We start from the raw sequence: 6,770 nt of genomic DNA on the forward strand, positions 1-6,770 counted from the left end.
TATTAACAAATTGATCTGGGCACACCTTCCTACTTAGGTCTTAACTGAGTTGAGATTTATCAAAATGACAAAGATAGCCTTTTTTTGGTTGCTTCTCACAACTTAGAAGCCGAATCATGAAATAAACTGTATAATTAAAAAAAAAAAAGTTGGTGATGCGGGCACGTGAACCATTTATAATACCACTCTGTGTTTGGAAATTGGATGGTGAGGGTGTGAATCATTTATTTTTCAATTTTTGGTAAATGCATTTATGGGTATTTGATGGATCATTGGTTGCCCGGCCAGCGGCCATGGCCCATTTCAACAATAAGGACCTCGAGAACGACTGGCGGGCAGGCAATACGATACTGAGAGCATCTACGAATACAAAACAAAAATCCAAAGATACAGATCCTCCCCCTCTCTCTCTCTCTCTATATACATATATATAATGATCAGCCCATATTACGAGTTGAACCATGGACAGATTTGTTGCTCAAAACCCTACTGATTAATAATCTCCCATTATTGATAGCAGCATATTTATAACAATTAAGGCATGGGCCACTACTTATCTAAAATAAGAGAGACTCGGTGACATTTAACCTATGCATGCCACTTGAGAAGTGGGAAGGGGATAAGATCTAACATTAATGTATCTAAATAAGCCACACCAACATCAAACAAAAACACTTTGTTTTTTGAATATGTATCATCCTTTCAAAATAAATTGTAAACACTTTCAATTTCATCAAGAAAAATAATTCTACTTCTGATTCTTCCTCTCCACGAACCACGATAAAAGAAAAGGACACTTTTCAAAACAAAAAACACATCTTCATTTTCTCACAAGGCGAGATACCATTTGGTGTACGGCACACTATGCCAAATTCTCCTCAAACACCTTCTTACATGTGCTGTTTTAAAGTTCCTATGAAGCTAATTATGGCGGTGTTCGGCATCTTTTCGGTGCATCTTTCGGTCCATGGACATGCAAGTTTGAAACATGAAATACGAAAAAAGTAATGCACCGAATAACCAAAAAGAAAAAAATAGGGAAGCCTCAGTTTTAACGATGATTACCAAACGGTCTTTGATAATGGACAAACAAATGGAGAGGAGAATGAATAATTTTGTAAATAATTGTGCATTAATCTTGTAAGGTATATTATATATGCCTTACAACTGGGTTGTAAAAAAAAAAAGGAAATTGTAAAAGGAGACTAAATCAAATCTGTGATTACCTCAAACTCAAGGTGGTGCAATAACACATATATTGAGTTTGGAAGTGAAATTTAGAAAATGCCCTAGTGAGTGAGCTTTAGTGAAGGTGTCTGCAATCTGGCCTATAGAAGAAACAAATACAAGAAGTACAACGCCATGTTGTCTAATGAAGTAACAATCTGTTTCAATGTGTTTAGTGCACTCATCAAAGACATCATTATGTATTATGTGCAATCTTAATTACACTACGATTGTCACAATAAAGTGAAGTCACGCCTTGATGTTGACTCCTGTATCTTCTAATAACCATCGAAACTAAATAAGTTCAGCAGTGTTGTTTACAATTGCTCTACATTCAAACTCAGTGCTGAATCGAGAAACGACAATTTGTTTCTTACCACGCTAGGAAGTAAGACAATTACCCAAAAGAAAACAATAACTAGTTGTTGAACATCTATTAGTGGGATCGCCAACCCAATTGGCATCTGAGTAAGCACTCAATTGTAAAGAAGAATTAGTAGCAAAGTGCATTCCATAAAAAAAGAGTACCCTTGATATAACGAATAATATAAAGGACCATAGCATAATGACTAGAACAAGGGGTTGTCATAAACTGACTAACAATATGAACTGCATGAGCAATGTCTAGGCGAGTGACAGTAAGATATACAAAACTTCCAACAAGTTGCTTGTAGAGTATGGGATCAGAAAGAGGAGTGCCATCTGTAAGGGTTAGTTTGGCATTAGTCTCCAGTGATGCAAAAGTGATCTTACTATCTGTTAATCCAACTCGAGAAATGAGATCAAATGCATACTTGGCTTGAGATAAGTAATATCTATCAAGTCTAGTTAACTTCAAGGCCTAAAAAATAATTAAGTAAACCTGAATATTTCATTTCAAATTCTTGGCTAAAGTGCATTTTAAGTTCATGAATGCCAAAAGTATCATCTCTAGTAAGAAGCATGTCGTCAAGTAATGAGTTGAATCATAGGAACTGGAGGTAAAGTCAAACCGATACATACCAGTACTAAATTTTGATAACGTACTTGAGACCATACAAAGCACAACGAAGGCAACACACTTTATTAGGTGGGTGAGAATAACCAAGTGGGGGTTGCATATATACCTCTTATGTAAGGTCACCATTAAAAAATGCATTTTTTATGTCCATTTGAAATAATTTTCATTGGCATGCTACAACAAATGCAACTAAACTCCTCACATAAGAAAGTCAAGCAACAGGGGAAAACATCTCATCATAATCAATGCTATACTCTTGAGTGAATCTTTTATCGTGCTTTATAATACTCAAATGAGCCATCAGAGTGGGTCTTAATTTTATAGACCCATTTATAACGCACTATTAATTCTTTAGGAGGTAAATCAACAAAATCTCAAGTACTTGTTTTTTCCAAGGCTTGTATTTCGTCTGCCATTTCTTGATGCCAAAGAGGATCAAAATTGGCCTCGCAAAAGGTACGAGGTTCATAAAGAGAACTAATGGCAAAAGAACAATGATAATCACAGAGATGACTAGGAAGTTTGCTTACCCTTGTATAGTGACGTAGAGGAACAACATCAAAAGAAGTTTGTGAATAGAAATAGGAGGTGTATGATTAGCAAATGGAACAGTGCTATTAGGAAAAGTTGTAACAGTGGGCATTAGACTAAGCTCACTAGAGACTCTTGCACAAGCATCGTCAAAAAATAACTCAATAAAAGGATTAGTGGAGAAAGAAGGGGTTGAAGGAACAAAGAATGTGACATGGTTGAAAACATTTTATGTTCCCCAAAACAATATGACGAGATATCCATAGTCTCTGAGAAATTGGATCCCAACACCAATAGCCTTTGGGCTCAATCCCATAACCCATGAAACAACATAATCGAGAACAAGGTCCAACTTTGCTACGCTCATGAGACTGAAGTTGAACAAAACAAACACAGCTAAAAACTCAAAGCAAATTATAGTTAGGAGGAGTATTAAGAACCACTCATAAGGAAACTGATTTTCAATTATAGGAGAGAGATTGTGATTAATGATATAAATAGTAGTAAGTGCAGCTTCTCCCCAAAACTGTTCAAGACACGAGGTAGAAATAAGAAGTGCACAAACAGTATACGTTCTGCCCTTCTATTTTCTTAGAGGTGTAAATCGAGTTGTGCCACCCGTAGCATATCACGATTTTCAGTCAGCCCTACACGATGGTTCATGGGTCGTGTCAGGCATGGCACGATTGTATGGTCCATGACAGGCTTAGGGTTTTAGGTCCGCAGGCAAGGCCGGCACAACAAGACCAAGTTAATCATAGCTTGAGACCAAGCAACATAGTTTGAACCATTCAGCACCGTTTCAAAAGGTTAGGAAACCTTAGGCCGAATCTCACCAACTGCCATGATGAGATAAGTAACTGGTCCCTAGAAGGTGATACTGAAACAAGTTGGCAATTGAAGTTTCACTAGTGAATATAATGAATGAAAACAAAGACATGACCGAGATATTGTAGCTCTGATACTGATGAAGGAAGATTTGGCCCGACCTCTCTATTATGTGACACGTGGCAGAAACAACAGCTCGGCAAAAGGGGCCAAGCCTAGGCGGGAACAAGGGGACACACTTCGCCGAACTGACCCTTGTAACAGCTTGGGATACACTTCGCCGAACTGACCCACCTTGTAACAGCTCGGGATACACTTCGCCGAACTGACCCACCTTGTAACAGCTCGGGATACACTTCGCCGAACTGACCCACCTTGTAACAGTTCGGGATACACTTCGCCGAACTGACCTGCCCTATAGATACCTCCGAGCTCAAGACCGCCTCGCTCAGCACTTTGCATCACCTTCTGGGCACCAAAACCAAACAAGTCATACCATGCCTGACACTAGGGAAGTCCGTGCCCGAGGGCGCCACGCCTGACTGACTTGGGATCTGACGTTTGGCAGCAGCACTCTAAACGGCCACCTGCCACCGCCACTGACACCGCCATCTCCAGTTAGACGGTTTGGCAGTGACGGTTCTGTCTCAGCAGAAAGGACGACGGCCGAATTGACAAGCACAAGGGTAATCATACCCGATCTGATAAGGGCCTCGGGACGAGTACACGAAGTGACTATAAGAGCCCCCTGCCCCCCGACAATGGAGGGATGCAAACTTTGCGCTATCTGGTATTACCTTGCTTTTGAAGGATTCTAACTTGAGCTTCGGAGCCTCTACACCGGGTTCCCCCCCGGAGCTTTCCCATCACCTTCGTTTCAGGTTCCCTGCTACCCCGTTCGGAAGCAAGGCAGCGGACAGCTAAGACCATCCGGATCGCGCTCCATCAATTGGCGCCGTCTGTGGGAAACGCTTCAAAAAGCCTCCCTCCAAACTTCAATAACCCCTTTTTCTTCAAAAAACCCAACACTCATGGCCTCCTCCAGCAACACCGAACGTGGCACGGAGACAAACGCCACCGGGGAGCAACTTCAGGTCCCTGTAATGTGCGTTGGATAGTTCACCATCCCCCTTTCGGCGGATGGGATCCCCATCTTGAACGCACCACAAGCAGTGGCACCCGTAAACCCTCCTACCACAAGCGTCCCCTTTCCTCTCCCCATTGAGACAACCTTCACTGAACCAACTGCCGTCCCCCTGGCAGCTAGCCAAAACCGATTGGAGGACCTGATGCAGTGCATGAGGGCAATGCAAGCCCAAATGCAACAGTTCCAGCAACACCAGCTTCACCAGCACCAAGTGCTGCACAACATCTCCCAGTATCACTATCAACAGCAGTTCCCCCAACTGCCACTGAACCAACCACTACTTCCACCTCGCCACCCCGCTCCGAGGCCGATCAAGGCCTCCCCGTAGGATAGGCGCCCCCGCCAGGCGAAGGCCTTCCGGCCCCAGAACCACCCCAACAGCCAGGCCTCGTCCCCAGGCCGAAGAGAGAAAAATGTCATCCCCGCCTCGCAACCCACAGGCGGGTTGGGAACCTCGCCCGCGAGGTCGGCACCCCGGCGCTCCAAGCCCGAGCTCCCGCTCACCGAAAACCGATTCAGCGCCCTGGCGACAGACTACCAGCATTCCGGACCCATCGAGCTCGATAACACGGAGGCTAGCAGCGCCAGCACAAGGCCCGCTCAACGGCGAAGTCGCCAAACCGCCACCCGCGCCTTGTCGGAATTCAGAGGCAAAGACACGAGCTCGGACGAGGTAGGGGCTGCCCCGGCTCTCTCCGTTCCTTCCCCCCTCGCATCGGAACTCCCGGCGGTCCCCTTACCCAGAGACTTCAAGCTCCCACCTCTGGACAAGTACGACGGGTCCTTCGTCCCCAACGACCACGTTGACGCCTTTCAGTCGCAAATGCACCTCGCCAGGGCCAGCGAATCGTGCATGTGCGTGGCCTTTACCACCACCCTCAGGGGGGTAGCCCGCACTTGGTACAGGAACCTGGCCCCCGGGTCGATAAAGTGCTGGGCCCAGTTCGTGCAAGTCTTCACCACACACTTCGTCACCAGCCGACGGTGCCCCAGAATAGAGGAAAGCATCTTCGGAGTGGTCCAAAGAGAAGGAGAATCTATTCGGGGTTACATCAAGCGGTTCAACGAAGCATGCTTCCAGATACCGCAGTTGGACCCTGCAGTGCAACTCGCGGCGGCCAAAAGAGGGGTGACGCACAAAGAATTCAAATGGCACATGGTGGCCAACCAGCCCGCGACCATGGCTGAATTCCTCAAACTCGCGGATAAGTTCATGAGGACAGAGGAAGAAATCAACCAACGAACCGAAGGCGGGAACGAGAAAAGAAAGAGAGAAGGCGAGCTCTCCAACCCAGTGAATAGAAAAAACCCGACTCGGGAGCCGAAGCCAAACCAGTCCTTCCGGGCCCCCCTAGCAGTTCGGACGGACTACACGTCGTTAAACACGAGGCGGACAGAGATCTTAATGACGATCAAAGACGCTCCGTACGTTAAGTGGCCACCTCGTCTAAAGGGAAATCCGAACGAGAGAAACAATAATTTGTATTGTAGTTTCCATAGAGACCATGGTCATAGCACCGAACAGTGTAATAACCTCCGGGACGAGATAGAGGGAGTCATCCGTCGCGGATACTTGAGAAACTTTGTACAGCACAGCAATAACAATAAAGCATGTCGGCAAGGGGAGCACGAAAAGGATGCCCCCGAGTCTAGCAACAGACCTGCCGAACCGTTGCAGAAGCAGCCTCCAGAAGAGAGGCTAGTTCGGGGAACCATCCATGTAATAGTGGGAGGTTCGGTGGTAGCGGGGTGTACCTCGGCAGCAGCCTGGACTTCAGTTCGCGAAGCGGCCCTCGAAGAACGGAACCCCCCAAAGAGACCAAAGACCGAAGAACCAATCTTTTTCACGGAGGACGACGCGCGAGGAGTCCACTACCCCCATGATGACGTGCTTGTCATTAAGCTAAGGATCAACGACTTTGAGGTCAGGCGCGTACTCGTAGATTCGGGCAGCTCAGCGGACATCCTCTTAAAATCAGCATTTGACCAGCTGCAGTTACAGAGGAGTGAGCGGAAGCCCACGAACACTCCCCTGGT

This window comes from Nelumbo lutea, chromosome 5 (assembly GCF_056320005.1).
Source record: "Nelumbo lutea isolate HS-2025 chromosome 5, American lotus-T2T, whole genome shotgun sequence".
Classification (NCBI taxonomy): domain Eukaryota; kingdom Viridiplantae; phylum Streptophyta; class Magnoliopsida; order Proteales; family Nelumbonaceae; genus Nelumbo; species Nelumbo lutea.